General features: G+C 38.3%; 1 pseudogene; it reads left to right on the forward strand.

Moving 5' to 3' along the window:
* LOC113324199 overlaps positions 1 to 16,772 on the forward strand; it is a 33,162-nt pseudogene extending 16,390 nt beyond the window's left edge.
* Positions 16,773 to 18,264: the final 1,492 nt, after the last annotated feature.

Consider the following 18,264-nt stretch of genomic DNA (forward strand, 5'->3'; position numbering starts at 1 on the left):
GACCTGAGTCTAGTAATAAAAATTTTGTCTATGCGCTTTCATGATAGCCAAAATTTTATTTTTTAAATATGTGAGATTTCACAAAAGGGAATAAACTCTCGTTTCAAAGGTGGATGCTCGTACGAGAGAAAAGTTTTTTTTTTTGAATATACGTGCGTCTGTTAGCAATAATTTTTTTTGTCTATGAGCTTTCATGAAAAAATTTATTTTCGATATGTGAGCTTTCATAAATTTTTGAAAATACACTTCTCGTTTCAAAGACGGATGCTCGCGAGAGGGATCAAAAATATATACATATATTTTCAAAGTTACGTGGGTTTCACGTTAAAATATATATTTTGCAAAATAATGTTTTGATTTTGAACAATTGTCGAAAGTAGACAATTATTCACGGTGAAATAATGTCTGCATGTGAGTTTTCACAATTGTAGAATGGACGTTTGTCCAATTTTTGAAAAATCAGTGAATGTTCACACAGTAAAAATTTATGTGAAATTAAATTTTTCATTTTCCGCAATTGCTAGAAGTAAGCAATTTTCGATAAAATACTGTTTGTATGGATTTTGTGATCTGATAGTGTATGCACAAAACCAATGAGTGTTCACTCAGTGAGAGTCGGTCACATGGTGAAAATAATGTGAATTGTTCACATGATGGAAGTTTCGTGAATTGTTCACAGTTTTATGAAAATCACAATATGGTTTTGAATAACAAATTTTGTTCGTCTTTGCAGGTTTGAAGGAGCGAACGAATTCTCGAGATTGTAATCACTACAGCTAGTGAAATTGTAAATAGGTAAGAGTTGTATGGTTACCGTTGTTGTGAGCACCTTTATTCCATGATTCATTGTTTTGTCGAATCCTTCGCTTTGTATGAACGATGTGCTCTGAGTGGTGAGAGATCCTTCATACTGAGTTGTTCTCCTGGTTATTCCATTAGCTTTACCACAGGATGATCGTATAGTGAGATACCGAATCAATGTAGGCTCCAAGGAAATGGAAGAAATTCTACGGGGCGGAGAACCCAGAAGTAAGGACTACAGGATGTTAGCAAATGACGTGCAGTCCCCAGCCGTTTCTTTGGTGAGTTGTCAGTGCTCCTTGTGTCATGACTTTTCCTTGCCCGCGCAATTAGGATCACGATACCAAAGTTTTTTATTTCTTTTCAGACTTTTTCTCCATCGATTGACGGTCTTCAACTTGTTCCCGGGTAAACAATTCAGAAATCCAACACTGATGAAGAAGTCGATGTAAGTATCTCTTTCGTGCAGGTGATCGTGCATCTCCTTGAATGAAATAATAATAATTTTTGTTGATGAATCCAGGAAGAAATCATTGTAGATAAGCAGCATGTTGATGAAGCGTGCTCTTCTTTGGGACACGGTAATATGGAGGACTCCCGAAATCCTGAACTGAATGGACATAACGGAGTTTCCAATGGAGATTCCGGCGTTTCCGAGCCTTCAAATGATTTAGAGACTCCCCTAGTAAGTATATCTCCTGTAATTTCTTCATAGAAGTATGAAATTGCTGATTTGTGAATGAATGAATGAGAATCCATGCGAGTATACGAGTAATTTTGCTGAAATACGTCACCAGAAAATTTCAGACTTCAGACTTTTAGTAAAAACACCGTAGAATATTCGTTCAAAGTCGTATTTTCACGATATGCATATCTATCTTCAAGACCAGAAAATTTCCAAGCTTTAACACAAAAGATTTTTGAGTTTTGAGCCTGTTTAGGGCCTGAAAAAGTAAACTTACAAGAGACTTCCAGAAAATTTTCAGTTGGCATGTAGTCCAATGTTTTGGCCACATCTCTTTTCTCGTTTCTGCAATTGCTGTGAATTTTGGATATGTTGTAGAGGACATTCATACGAAGAGAATGGTATATGACCCATCCCTAGATTCTTCATCAATCGCTCCCAGCTCGTCGCTTTGTACAGGGAAGTGTAAAATTACTTCAGACGGATTTGTCGCAAAACACTCATGTTGTGTCTTTAGACCATTCGCTTGTGTCTTGAATGGTTGGTGAAGGATTTTAATGTCATTGGTTTATTTGAGATCAGGAACCCTTGATTGATACATGAGCATGGTGCTTGCAGTGCCATCTTGTTTCTGTTAGTCGCAGAAACATCACTTTTGAAACCCTGGTCACAGGACCATAACTGAGGTTGCTCTCGAGAGGGAGCGATGTAATGACCATGGTTTCATGTCTCGGTGGTAGCATTCCTTTTATGATGAATGATCAGCAGATGATAGTCTGGTGCCACGGGTCTTGGATTGTGAAACTAATCGCCATGATCAGTGGACCGTCAGTCCCCAGTATTTTGTCAAATCTCTCCTTTTCGTTTTCCTTTCTTCTGTCAAGACCTAGATAGAGGACCCAAGTAACTAATTTGATGTAAATACCTAGATGGTCAAAGTTGGAGATACCTTGATGAAGGACTTAGTGGGAACACGTGGTAGACACCGATCGACTGTGAAAGTTATGAATCCCGTCTAAGAATTGCTGCTTGCATGTTGTATGCTCTGGAAGCTGTAGGAACCTCATACGATGTCGGAATCCGATGCTTGACCCCAACTTTTGAATCTAAGAGACTGAGTTATCACATGAGAAAAGAATCACTCAATTTGGAGTTTCAGAGGTCAGCCAACGAAGCGTGCACATTTGTAATTTGTAATCCCGTATAAAATTTTCAGATCTCATAGACCTGACGGTAAAGACCATATCTTTCAGCTCGTATGTCCGATTGATGCGTCTTTTGATATGTTGTAGAAGAGACTTAGACAAATATCTTTTGTTGAGGAAGCATTGTCCCATTCCCCACCCATTGGTGCGTTTTTGTAAACCCATTTTCATTTGTAGAAGTGATGAAAACATCTTGTAGAAGACTTTGGTTTATGCCCGTCTGTCGTGTAAGCTTTGGGAAGACGTTCATGTTACCATGTTTTCAGGTATAAAAATATTGATATGAATCATTAGAGCTTGAAGAAGTACGATCCATTGAGCAACGCTTCAGAGAATGGATAGTTGATGAAGCCGAATGTTGCGTCAGAGGATGATGAGACCACAATTAAATTTTTCTCCAGAAATTCTTGTTGATGCTGAGAGCATGAATGGAGTTCCTCCACACGTCCTTTTTGATGTTGATACTATGGTTGGAGTTGCTCCAGAGACCGAAAATGATAGTCTTTGCTCTTCCATCCAGTGAGCCTTTACATGCACGAACCAATTGGTGAATTGAGCATTCCTTATATGAAGGTGTACTAGGATTTCAACCCAAATTCTCTTGAATATGACTTCACTGTGAAGTGGTTCGTCAGTGAATCAATGTTGTTGTGGCTGATAACAGCGGCAGTCTCCATTCTAGACGTGATTGGTGAAGGTAGGAAATTCCCCAGACGTGCAGGTGCTTGTGATGTAAAGAGGTTCTGTTTGATGACTGTGGAATCACATCGAGTTGCGATGACTTGTTATGTGGATATCATTTATTGAAATTTATTGAATTTAGATTTCCAATAAGATCAAGTCCCAGTGCATCCCTCATTCACTTAGCAGAGTTGAAGGAGTTTGTAGCATTCATTGATGAATGATGTTGCATCTGCTTCAGAAGTCTTATCATGGGATAATGAAGATTTATCTATTGTAATTCATATACACTTTGATCATGTCGGTGTTGAACCAGTGTGTCATCGTCGAGATGTTGTGCTGAAGATAGAGTCGTTATTATCGAAGGTGTACTCTTTGATTGGGAGTACAATTCGAAGGCTTCTTATGTGCTTGAGCGCTGAAGCGTCGAAGGTCTTATGCTTGATCGTTTCGGATCCGTGTATCTTCTGTTGGTTCAGCATTCTGCTGCAAGGGATTCAACAGTTGTGCAGACATCAGAGATTTCTGATTTCGTGGCACTCGTGGACATTCCTGCAAGTCTATGGAGAGATTCCTAAAGTGTTCTTTGTCATGCTTCCGTCATATCTCAGTGGTGAATGTCACGGTGAAATGCTCGATTCGAAGTGTTGTCAGGTTCAACCAGTTGGTAAAATATTGCTGGAGTGAGATTACCCACTCATAGCGTCTTGTAACAGCAGAGATGCTAGCTAACTGAGTCCTCATGCTAGAATAACATGTGAGGGAATGAAATACATAGACATGGAAGGAATGAGACTTGCCTGAATGCAAAACCTCTTGATGAATTTCTATGTATCTTTTGCAGGTTATGCTTCAACCTTTTCAGAGTTCGAATTTCCTCCAAGTGCTTTGATGATGGAACGTCTGCCAAATCTTCTGGATCAGAATTTTCTTTGTTGGAGAGATGTGTAACAAAAGACGCTTTGTTTGTAGTCATGTTTTCAGCATGGGTCCATGCTATCGCGTCATATCTTGGATTTTCCTGATTATGTGAAACTTGTTATATGTTCAGGTTGAAATTATTTTCACCTTGAGAGTGATGTAGACATAAGCATCTCTTAGCGTTCCTTCATGGTATTTGATTAAGATGGGTGCATGAGTAGCTTCTTGTCGATTGGTGTCTGTGACTCTGAAGGATTTTAGTGGAATGATGTTGATGGAGGTGTCAGCACCGATCAATATTCTTTCGAATTCATTTCCTCTTGTGGCAAGTAGTCCTCAGTCGTGCATCTCCTTGTCTGTGGATGAAGGTTCAAGGAGTATTTCCGAGATGAACGGACGTCTGACACAATGTAATTTGGTTCTTTGAACATGTCTTTCCCCTGGGATTATTCATTTCTTCTTCAGTTGGCTGTCTCCTGATGAATGTCAATTTGGTTGCACCATCTTGAATCCAGACTTCCAGTAACTCGATCACTTCTTCAATGAGAAGAGAGAAGTTTGAGTCTTTCTGATCATTTCCTCGTTTGTTGATGCATGGTTGAGGTTTGTGCATTTCAGGATTGGTTATCCTTTCTTTGCGCTTCCGAAGGATCCCGAGAGATTGGAAAAATATGCTTCTGCTGTGGTGCGTCGGTTCTCCTTTTGCTTCATTCAGCAACAACGTTCATGGAAGGTTGGTGGTTGTATTGTCTGTTGAAGAGACGTTGAGTATCACAAGGTTCTCAGTCTAGGTTTTTCTATTTCCAGTAAAGCATGTGCGGTAGTTACTGATCGCTTGGCTGCTTCATGAAGTTCTGAGAAAGTCTGGAATCGCAGATTCTCCAGCAAGGCTCTGTATATTGGGATCATTCCGTTGTGTTCATGATCTCCTAGTGCCTCAATGAACCGATAGACGTGTTCTCTAGCGTTCCATGTTCCGTTGTACAGTGTGGACGTTGGGGAAGTGTAGCTCTTCGGGAGAGGAATTATTTGAGTAGTAGCAGGATATAGAGGTTGATTACGGTGGAAATATGGTGTCTTGTATTTTCCTCGATCCTCCCTGAAGTGTTACAGGTCCTCGTGAGTGATGAAACCCGCAGGTTCCTTTGTTGTTGGGTTATCTGCAGCCTTGTAGACTTCATCATCGTCTACTACATGGATTGGAGTGGCTTCAGGATCAGCAATCGAAGATGTTTCTTTGGCCTTTCCTTTCTCTTGAATTTTCTATGAAATCTTGTCAGTGGGAGTCTTGAGAAAATTTTACAGCTCCTTCTGTGTTGCAGCCATGTCAGTCTGATTTTTGGCAAGGGTTTCTTGCACCTTCATGAGATCAGCTACGGTAGGCGGATTCTCCATGACTTCCTCGGGACGTTAGCCGAAGAGAGGATGATTTTCGTTGTTGGTGTGAGGAGGAGTAATATCACCACCATCATTTTTGGAAGCGGGAATGTTTTCCGGAATATCTTCATTGTTATCGTTGTTGCTAGTGCTAGCAGCATTTGCATTTGAAATTAACCCAGACCAAAGACCAGCTATTTTGCGAGAATGTGAGATTGCAACCGAGAGATTAATCTCTCACTGTGGTCGCCAATCTGTATATGGGGAAAAACGAGTTGCTGGTTTTTTTAGGGAAGTGAAGAGACGAGCATGTTGTCGAGACTCCTCAACCGAGCAAACTGCTTAACCTCATACAGATGCACCGCAAAGGGAGTGCTTAGATTCGAGGGATCAATCTGTAGGACTCCGTCCTAAACCAAGTCAATGGCCGTTCCATGGTCAATTCGGTCGCAAAGAGGGAGATGGGTTGATCTGTAGGAGGGAAGCTGAGAATTGTGCAAGATCAAGGATTGTGGATGCGTTGAAGGTTTCTGCAATAATGGTGAACTGCTGAAGTTGAGTTCTGTGAATAATTTTTAATCGAGTTGTTGACGAATGGTGATTGATGATGTCTGTGTTGTCCTCGATTTGGATTATTTATATTGCAAGAATGATGAACACCCTGATCCCTGTAAGTGCGACGGTTTCTTGAGTGAAAGAGTGGGAAAGTGGAAGATCGTGGTGAAACCAGTTGCAGGTCATGCGGAGTCTTGGTTGATCACTCACCCACTACTTTGCTAACTCCTTCAACCGTTGACACGACTTACTTACATTTCTCATTGTGGATGAATCCACGTGTTGTATGCCGCCAGACCAAAACCCTAATTGATATCCCCCAATTTGACGTGATTGATGGCTCACGAATCGTGGAGTCTACATGACAGACGTGTATTTAATTAGTTACGTTGACTAATTTAGATAATGAGTCTAGGTTTTGTTGAATTGATCATGAATGAAAAATTGCTCAGTGGAACATTCGAGTAATTGAGCAAGTATTGCTCGACGAATTACTGGTATATTGATAGTTGGGCAATTGAGAAAGTATTGCTCAATTCGACGAATTACCGAATATTGATAGTTGAATCAATATTCGAGCAATTGAGCAAGTATTGCTCAATTCGACGTATTACTGATAAATTACTGAATATTGATAGTTGGATCAATATTCGAGCAAGTGTTGCTCGATTCGACAAATTATTTATTGGTGATGTGACCCAATTAAAATATTGGTAGATTACCAAATATTATACAATTAATCCGCGTGTTGTTTGCTGGATCAACATAAATTTATTCGGTGTGTGAACATGCTCAGAATGATGATTTGTTGAGCGTTTGTTCAAAACCCTAGTATTCAATCGATTGTTCGTTAATTGGTGGATCGTTGAAAATAGGTTTAGTGAGAGAGGACCGACCACATGGAATTATGGACGTCCATCCATGTGGTGCTCGAGAGCTTGAGTGAGCGTGCACCAGAGTTGGTGAAAGAATGATGATTAAATGCCGGTTTCATCATTTATTGAAATATTGCTGGGTTCAGCATTAGGTGATAAAACCTAAGTATGAAAGATGGGGACCGACCAAGAGAGCATGGGACCGGCTCTTGGTGGTCACGGGATCAGCTGTTGGTCGTTTGAGCAATCCCCAGGTTGGTTGGAGAGAATTTGGGCCCAATATGAGCAATTGAGCAAATTAGGTCAGAATTATGAAAACGCGTGGGAACGGCTTTGTGTAAGCCCTAGGGATGACTCTGGTCGGTCAAGGAGGCATGCACGTGTTACCATGGTGTCCGTGTCTCCGTACTGAGAGTCTCAGTATTTTCTGATGTGCGTCCGAGCAACATTGTGAATTTTCAAAAGAGTTTCATCTTGACTGAAATTCTTGATTTTTTTTGTTGGAATGAGCATGTATGCTCAATTGATCAACATTTCGTAAATATTAAAATTGAAAGATTTTAATATATTTTCGTGAGTAACATAGTCGGTCATGCGACTATGTTGACTTTTGGTTTTTTCATGGTTTGGGAAATATTTGAGAAAATATGATTTTTGCTGAAACAGGGAAGTTTCACAAGATGAGGGAAGTAATAGTTTATGAAAGATTAGGGATTGCAAGGTGTGGGACCGGCTGCGGCTAGGGCATGGCCGGCCGGCTAAGTTTCCCGGTCTCGTGACTCCTTTCCCTATTTTATATTATTATTTTTCATGAAACCACGTAAATATGGAGAAACCATGAAAATATGGAGAAACCATGAAAATATAGAGAAACCATGAGTTTTGCTCAAACAAGGAAAGTTGTTAGGATGGAGGAGTCTTCATGGGTTCATGAAAACAACAAAAATTAGGAAAATAATGGAGGAAGCATGGGACCGGCCACGGCTAAGGCATGGCTGGCCGGTGGGCTCGTCCCATGGGCGCTTCTCCATTATTTTAATGTTATTATTTTCTCTCTCCAGTTTTGTGCGGGCCTCATTTGTCCATATTGTGGGTGCTCGTTCGCGCATTTGGGTGCTCGTTCGTGCATCATGGTTGAGTACACTTGCACCATTTTATGGGACTCACTCAGGAATAGCCCAGATGCCCGATTGCTGAGTATTTATTACTAATTTATGAAATTCGGTGGAGAATGATTCATGGAATTGAGCAATAAAAGTGAGTAGTTTATTATTATCAATTCATAGGATCATCCGTGGATTCGACCATGAATTCGTAATAATAATAAAATAGGTATTACCATTCCATGGAATCGTGGATTCGACCACAGAATCGGAGTAATAAGATAGGTGGTGATATTACCATTTCATGAGATTAGCGTGGATTCGACCATGAAATAGGAGTAATATATATTACCATTTCATGAGATCAAGCCGTGGATTCGATCATGAAATCGGAGCAATACATTTATCTATTACCATTCCATAGAACCAGTCGTGAGTTTGACCATGGAATAAAGCAATAAGATAAGATAGATTATTTTCTAGGAATCAGTGGTGAATGTCACGGTAGAATTAATCTATTGCAGAAGGGATATTAGCCAGTTAAAGCGTCATACTCATTCTGAGGTGCATAGTCAGGAAACAATGGATGTTTGCTGAAGTCCTGAAGACGTTATTGCTCTCAATTTTACGGAGAACCGCCTGGGTCTATACATGGTCTCTCTAAATAGTCAGGGAACAGTGAGTGTCACCGACGTCCTGAAGGCGTTATTGCTCTGAATCTTACGGAGAACCTCCCAATCGTTCTTCTATGTAGAGGGGGGTCTCTCTCATGTAGCCAGGGAACAGTGAGTGTCACCGACGTCCTAAAGGCGTTATTTCTCTCAATCTTACGGAGAATGATGCGTGTCGTAACCACAACAAATAATTTTTCCACCTAATTAACAAGTAATATAGTGTAGTCAAGTTCGTTCCCACGAGGAGCAAGAGGTTTTAGTTGTTTAGTTGTCACAAAAAGGGGGGGATTGGTTTTAGATTTTAAAAACAAAAGAAAGTAAATAAAGCAATTAAAAGTTTAAGTTGAAATCAATAAGAGAAATTAGATCAAGGAATCCTTCTTCGTTGCAAAATAATGATTCGAGTTATGTTCTTTTCCACTTTTTATTAGTCACATATTATCACCATCCATAGGTAAAGCAGCTAGCTCAGTGTTAAACCCCTAAATCCCTAGTATCACCGGATACGGAAGTTCTCGACTACCGGATTCTATTCACCAAACCACCTAATAGTACCTCACTCAAGATGTAATTTAGTTAAACGCATTAAGATTTATGAATTTATTAGGTTGATATTAGTAGTTAGACTCTTAGCTCAAGGTCTACTTGCTAACGTTGTTTTCACTCACAATTGTTCCACGGAATCCCTCCGCAAGGTCTCGTGTTTTCCACTTGTGTAAAGAGTCAAGAAACGATTACTTATCCCCTAACTTTCACTAGCTTTAGATCAATTAACAAATCAATTTAGTATGCATCCTAAACGACCTATCAATCAACCATGAATGTATAAACATTCCTATTAGTAAAAACAAACGATAATCATGTGAAAAACTTCAAAGTAGATTTAAAAACAAAACTCAAAACATGTTAAGAACTAGGAATTCATCCTCAATCAATAAAATTAGCTACTCATGCTAAGGAGTTCACACAAAGAATAAAGAAAAGAGAAGTGTTGTGTTGTGTGTGTAAAAGTGTATAAAGAACTTCTCTATTTATAGGCTTCAATTTGCTTCAACTCTTCTTAGGAATAGAATCCCTTTCCCTTTGTAGCTCAACTTCCAAATCCAAATCTTTCTCAAATCTTCCATCTTCTTTTTCCATATCCAAGCCCAATTCTTCAAACCCATAGATGAGTCTAGAAAATTCTTCACAAATTGGGTCGCCGGAAATTTACTGGTTCCTCCGGAATACGGCACCGGAAAGCTCCCTGTCGGTCACTGGATATACTTTTCCGTCGATGGAATATTTCGTCACGGTGCCGTTTAAGTTAACAGTCAAACTGACGGTCATCGTCAGTCAATCAGGTCAAAGGAAGGGATGTCAGCCGAGTCAGTTATCGAGTCACCTTCTAACTGGTCTGAGACAAGTGAGCTGGATCGGTCACTGAGTTGACTCATCAGAGGGAAGATTTAGACAGAGTTTCCTCTGTTTCAGGTGTATTCCCAGGCCAAGTTTGGGCCATTCTTTCAGCTCCATACCTGCGACATTCCTAGTATACATCTAACAATTATAGTCTTCATTCCTGCAGCAGAGCTTCACTCATCAGCTCAACACCAATCTCAGTAAATCAAACCCATTTTCTTCTTAGCAGCAACAACTCAATTTCTCGCTGTTCTTGACAGAAGCAACAAATCCCATCTTAGAAATTCTCGGATTTACTCAACAGATCAAACCTATCTTCTATCAGCCCCTGAATTCTCAACTCAGCCGCAACATCAGTTCCAGCTTTGTTCGATTTCTTAATGGTTCAAAACTGACAGCAACATCAACTTCAGCCAACCCTTGAGCGTCACCAACAGCATCGGCATCTCTCAAATTCAGTTCCACCATAAACCCCATTGCAGCAAGAACCCATTTTCATTCTTCTCAACAATTGTAGCTGCAATTCCACGGCATATACCCATGAAAATCCTTGTTATTCTGTCAAATCCATCTCTTATCATCACCAGCTTCGAATCTTAGTTCAAGGAACCCTAATTTCATAAATCTCTTCCTCAATGGCAGCTCCATCTTCACATAATTCTTCGACCAACAGAGCCCATACTTTATAATGAACCCAGGATCAGCAGCATCTTCAATTCTTGCAGATCGAACCCATTTTCAATTTCATCTCAGATTCAACCTCAATCAATTCTAATCCTTATACATAACCACAAACCCATTTCACTAACAGCATCACGTTCATCTTCCATGATTCAATTTCAGTTGCAGACCATCATCAATCTTCAATGTCAGCAACCACAATTTCTTGATTTCATTCTCAGTTAAAAACCCTTAAATCTCCTTCTTGTCATCTCAATTCAGCAGAACTCGTCAATCTCTTCTCACATTAACAACATCTCTGTCGATCTCATTAATTCAACAACAAATCCCCTTTTTCGATCAATCGGATATACAGCGGCTGCTTTTCTCTCGTCTCTGTTTCAGGAGTAAATAATTGAAGAAGAAGATACTTCTCGATTCTAGGGTTGTGTGGTTTGGGTTGGATGGTTACACCCCAGGGATAAGGACCACCCCACTCATTAGATAAGGGCCATCCTGATTGGAAACCCCTTAAAATAACAGCTGGCCTGTTTTTAATATTCCTCCACATAGAGTTGCCCCTAAACCTTGGCTCGGCTCCCAATATTGTTTGCTTGGTGAAATGACAATTTTGCTCTTCTTATGCAATTTTGGATGATTTCTTATTCTTTTCTTATGCATGACTCCAGAGTACCTAATAACTCAAAAACACACGTAAAATACATAATTTACAAGAAAAATAACAAAGAAAGCATAACCAATAGATAATAATTAACGGTGTATTCTACACCTATCAGAGAACCGCCCAATTATGTTATTCTACATAGAGGGCATGATGAAATGCCAGGGATCGAATCGCTCAGCTAGTGGGGCTTTTCAAAAACATATTCATCATGGCTTCGTAAAATATGAACCGTTGCATGCCTGAAAGCCGTGTCAAAAACATGCATCATGATTTTACGGTTTTGACCTTTGTTGAAAATCCACCATCAACAATACTTTTCTATCCTCCACTTTGACCTATCACCACCACCACCATCAGCACCGTTTCTATGCCGCCGTAACCAGTACCAACCTTCAGATTCAAATACCAAGTTTGATAATCATCATCAACAATTCAACATCATCATCATCATCTTCTTCTCGGTTTGTCGCTGATTTTCAACATCAGATTCAGTTTCAGGAGATCGAGATACCTCATTTTAGGTTTTATTTTCTGGTAGTTTCGAACTAAAGACTTGACACTTTAAGTTATTAAAGTTTAAAAATTACTTTATTTGAAATGTTTCGATATGTTATCTTCCGATGATTCTTATTAATCTGAGTTAGAGATTACGAAAAAAATTCAAAAACTTTCTGTTAGAGCATTGCTCGGTCGAACTCGCATGCATTGCTATCTCAAGCATGTTTCTCAATGTTAGTGATCAAAACTATAAGTCTTGATTTCTAGCCTATTTATAGATGTCTCGGACTAGGACATAGATTGTGTAGTTGAACTTAGACTTCACGGCGTTCATCATTTGAAGACGAACAACTACTAAGGGGAGCCTGTGGAACTTCATGGACAAAAGATATGTGGAGACTGAAAACTCATCTATCACTTGGAAAGTCTATTTCTACTCTATCTCCTATATTGAGACATATGTTGTATTACAATATAGTTTTCTATATACACATTTGAGATTTCGAACTGAGTATATCTCGCTTACATATTTATCGAAATATGTGTTGGCAAGCTTTCGTTTCGACCAAGTTCATCTTATATCATGTGAAAATTTTCGAGTAACATCTTACATGGTTTGTGTGATACAATCATTTGGTGTAGACTTGGAATGTTACGATAATGATTATTTCAATATCTTGAAAATTGCTTTGATGCTAATAGTGTGTGTAAATGGCTATTGTCATCCTCTAAGAATGTTTCAATGATTGAAATAAAGAGCTTAGAATCATGTAACCATCTTTGGATATAAGCATATAGTATGTTCGCACATTAGTGTATAAGTACAAAACCAGGAACCAAATGTATGCATACTTGTGTGTGTACAAAATGGTTGATGGAGACTGGGTAAGTATGCGTACCCGTACGCATACTGGCGGGAGTTCACGTCCGTGAATTTCTGCTGAGTTTGAAAACCAAACAAACTCAAATCCGGTTACTTATTTACGCATACCCGTACGCATACTTAAGTGGTTACTTTCTAAAATCGGTTGTGTACATGAACTTAAACATTTACAAAATGAGGAATGCAATATTTGCAAACCGTGGATATAATGTTCATGTACTGATTCGAGTGAATCAAATCGATTTTGTTTCAATTGTGTTCTTGTATACTTGTATGAGAATATAGCAATTGAACGGCTCATTAACTAGTTTCATTTGAGTCATTTGAACTAGTTATGGTTAAGATGAATAAGGTTGATATGAGAGTAATCATACGGCTAACTTCGGTTAACTATTGGTGAGTCAACATGGTTTACACGTTATGGTACGGTTACATAAACCTAAATGAGGGTACATTTCATTTGTGTGTAAAAAGCTAAGTTCGATCTAACGGTTGAAAGATATTAGATTGGTTGAATCGGGTTTTTCATCTAACGGTGAATATTGAATGATTTGTTACCAAGGTAACTTGGATTGCAAACCCTGATTTGAAAACTATATAAGGGATAACTCTAAGAACTGGGAAACCTAATCCCTACACCTCTTGTGTGTTACTAGTTGCATAAATAGAGTCGATTCTATTTTAAGCTTAGGTTTCTTATCGAGACCCTGTAGGTAACAACTTCAAAGCCTTCATTGGGATTGTGAATCCAGACCCAACTATTCTCTTGTAGTTGCGTGTTCTGATCTTTCCCGATTCTATCGTATTGAGTACAATTGAAATAATTGACTCGAGATTAATATCTCCAATAGGCAAGATAAAAGTAATCACAAACATCTTCGTCTCATCGTTTATGATTCCACAATATCTTGTTTCGCTAGTCTATTAAGATTATTGTGAGGTGATTGATAATACTAGGCTGTTCTTCGGGAATATAAGTCCGGATTATCAATTGGTTCCTGTTCACCTTGATTTATCGAAAGACGGAACAAAACTCGTAGGTATATTCGTGCGATACGGATTATCTATTACTGTTGACTTTTCTGTGTGATACAGATTTGTTTATTAAAGTCTTCGAGTTTGGGTCGTAGCAACTCTTAGTTGCGGGTGAGATAAGCTAAGGGAATCAAGTGCGTAGTATCCTGCTAGGATCAGAGACGTAAGGAACGCAACTGTACCTTGAATCAGTGTGAGATTGATCAGGGTTCAACTACAATCCAGTCCGAAGTTAATTGGTAGTAGGCTAGAGTCTGTAGCGGCTTAATACAGTGTGGTGTTCAAACTGGACTAGGTTCCGTGGTTTTTCTGCATTTGCGGTTTCCTCGTTAATAAAATTCTGGTGTCTGTGTTATTTCTTTTCCGCATTATATTTTGTTATATAATTGAAATATCACAGGTTGTGCGTTAAGATCAATCAATTAGAATATTCAACCTTTGGTTGTTGATTTAAATTGATTGACACTTGAACATTGGTCTTTGGTACCGTTCAAGTTATTTCACATAATAAACAGGCCCACGGATGTCTATCTGTTTGATTTGGTGATTACATTGTGAAACAGAGATATTAAACTCTTTGATGTACTTTACTCTAGATTGAGTCTGACTATTTAGTTGATTCTCTAGAAAGTGTATTGGAGTAAGTCCTCTCAGATTGCCAAACGAATTGTTGGATGTGGTTGGTAGGCCCCCGCATTTTCACTTTCATCAAAGAATATGGGCTTCGTTAGGATGTTTCCATTTCCGAATGTAGGTTCTCCTCCTCAATTTCAGGTTTTCGAAGTTAACTACAGTATGATACTATACTTTTTAGAGTTTGGAGATTAATGGAATTCATGGTGTTTTTTTTTTGTATGTAGCCCAACTTCTGAAGATTTAATTCCAATTCGTTTGGGTATGGAGATCAATGGTGTTAGAGCGTTGCTTGGTCGAACCCGCATGCGTTGCTATCACAAGCATGTTTGTCAATGTTAGTGATCAAAACTATATGTCTTGATTTATAGTTTACTTATGACTAAGTCTCGGTCTAGGATAGTTACGAATAGTTGAGCTCTAGACTCCATGGCGATTATCTTACAAAGACGAAGAACTACTCAAGGAACCCGTGGAACTTCATCCGACTAAAAGGTATGTGGAGACTTGAACTCATCTGTACTCAAAAGTCTATCTACTCTATCTCCTACTCTTGAGACAAAAGTCGGTATAAGTATGATAGTTTTCATATATACACATTTGTTATTTCGAGCCGAGTTTACTTCCCTAATTTTTCTCTCGAAATATGTGTTGGTAAGCTTTTGCTTTAACCATTTTCAACTCCTGATTTTGCTTCGACTAAAAAGTGGGTAAAGCAAAATATAAACAAATCATGAATGAAAATTATCATAATTATATTTTACATAATCCTATCATAAGGGACCACTTTTTATGGGTAAGTTTGCTTTGAGTTTTTCATTGTGACTTAAAATACAATTGTTTAATCATGCATTTGGATTATGTAATTCTGAATATAAATTTTGCTTATATGTTCGGCATCCGTTGATTCTTACATCCCAGGACTTGAAAAACTTTGAGAGAGAGTGATCCAGAAGAATTTACAAGAACCTTCTGCAAAGACTAGCTTGGATATTAAAGACCCTGAAGTTGGGGTAGGCATTATTGGTTAAGTACTTGTTAGTGACTGATAACTTCATACTAGTAGTTGTAATTAATTCGTAAGAGTTGTATTTTACAGCCAGCAGTTGCAGTTGCAATCCGTGAACAACTTTATGAGGTGAGGATTTTCCCAAATCCCGTTTTCTTTCTTATGTTGGATATAACTGCAAGAAATTTTTTTCTAGCTTTCTGTGTAGAAATTTTGTTTTTCGTTGTTGTTTGGCACTGACTATATTATGTTATGTAGATTGCAACCCAAAGTGTAACTTCTTTTAGGGAAACTAGGGTAAGCAAGAAAGGTCGTCGAGGTGAATATGTATCTGCCAGGTATGTTATTGTTGCCTTTGGATTTCCTAGTTGGTATGCCTGCGTACCATTGGGTTTATGTTTTTATTTAAAAAGGGTTTGAAGGCTAAAAACTCTTCTTTAACTCTTTTGATCTATCCTGCAGCAAAGTTAGTGGAGCTGTGGTAGACTTGATGAAATTATTTGGTGGAAAATCTGGTGTTTTTAGGTAAGATTGTCGAGAAAGGTAACATAATGAGATGTTAATATATCGTCATTAGGGTGTATCAAAGTAACTGTTCATTCATTGAATACTTTCAGATATTCACAGAAGATAATATGTGCAACTTTTTCAGGCGGCAAAACCTTTTAAACCCAAAAATTAAGAAAAATGCTTGGACTGTGGATGATGAGCTTGCACTCATGAATACCCGCTGTGTATTTCGAAATAAATGGGCAGAAATAACAAAGTTTTTTACCTGGAAGGTACCACTTTAGAACTGTCTGCACAAAATTACTTAACTCAACAATATCCAACTCTCCCTCTCCCTCCATCTTTATGTATACGTCTTAGAGCAGTGGCAACGAATCTATGGATTTGGATTAGAAACAGTTTAACTTTATCCAGTTTTCTCCATTGCATTCTTGGACTGATTTTGGAGGCAATTTGAGAAAGTTGCTTTCATTTTTGGAGGGAACTTGAGAAAGTTATGGAGGCAACTTGAGAAAGTTGCGTTCACTTTTGGAGGTAACTTGAGCCAGTTGATTCCAGATTTGGAGGCAACTTTGAGATAGTTGATTCCAGGATCCGAGGTAACTTTAGCTAGTTGGCCCATTTTTTTGAGAAGCATGTGAAATTATCTTTATACATATATCTTATAATAGTTGCGACGAATATGTGGTGCAATGGTAGCACGACTGACATGGTGTCAGAAGATGTATGTTCGAATCACGCTAGGTTCACTCACTTGTATATGTTTTTATTATTTTTGGAGACAAATTTGGATGGTTGCTTTGATTATACTTCTCACGACAGGGTGTAGCCTCCGAGTGAATTGTGTCACTGCCAATGTTTAACTAGAGTCAAGTTGATTAATAGTGTTTTCGATTCATATTCATTCTATTTACGATCTCGAGTTATGTGGCTGACTAGCTGCCTCAAGTTTTGTAACTTTTATTTTGCTTACTTATTTCGTTGATCGTGAGTTTTTGTTTTCGTTTGTGATTTTTGAGTTTTTTGTCATGTAAATATGGTTGTTGCAGAGATTACTATTAATACAAACACCTTTGAAGAATGATCGGAAACGCTATGTTGTTGAGTGTTTTTTCAAAGAAAAACGATTTTCTTTTGAATCAACTTATGCTGGTTTATCCCAAATTTGGAGACAACTCGTAAAAGTTGCTTATGAAATGAGATATTACAGGTTCCCGATTTCTGAATTTGGGAACAACTTCTGCTAGTTGCTTCGTGAATGAGATATCAAGTTGTTGTGTTCCAGATTTTTGGAACAACTTCACTAAGTTTCTTCCAATACTGGAGAAAACTTATTCTAGTTGCTTACATATCTGGAGACATTTTGAATCAAGTTACCTCTAGAAAAAATTCGCAAGGGGTCTGTTTATATTTTTATACATCTCCTTTTATCTATTAATACCTGCAATCATATATACAACAATATTGACTATATCTGTAGTCATATTTCAACAATATTAAATATAAATAAACCATTCACTCTTTCATGTTAACAATTAAAGTCTACATCCTAATATTCATTCAACAATAATATAACTAATACTAATAAGAGTGTTGCCTTTTAAATAGATTTTTTCCACAGATTTACATCAGTTTTTACATTGTCACTAGTATTAGAATCTAGCTTTCACCCAATCATATTCACATCTGTTTCTTTCTGAATCTTTTCGCATCCATCATTGGCATCAAGAGATGACTTTTTTCTTAATGTGGAGTAGATTATCCAGTCCATAATACGCCGGTTCACCGCATTTTTCAACAACTTACTGATGGAAAAAATTCATTAAAAACTTAGCAAAAAAATTTCAAGCAAGTAATGGAAACAACTTATGCTAGTTGATTCTAGATTTGGAGTCAACTTGTACAAGTTTCTTCCAAAATGAGAATATCACCTTTTCTGGAGTTCTAGATCTGGGAACAACTTGTCCAAGTTGCTTCCGCGACTAGAGACAACTTATGCCAGTTGCAACTGTACCTGGATCCAACTTGAACAATTTTCTTCCATAAATACAAATGGGAGCTAACTAGCTCTAG

The sequence above is a fragment of the Papaver somniferum genome, chromosome 11, assembly GCF_003573695.1.
Source record: "Papaver somniferum cultivar HN1 chromosome 11, ASM357369v1, whole genome shotgun sequence".
Lineage (NCBI taxonomy): Eukaryota > Viridiplantae > Streptophyta > Magnoliopsida > Ranunculales > Papaveraceae > Papaver > Papaver somniferum.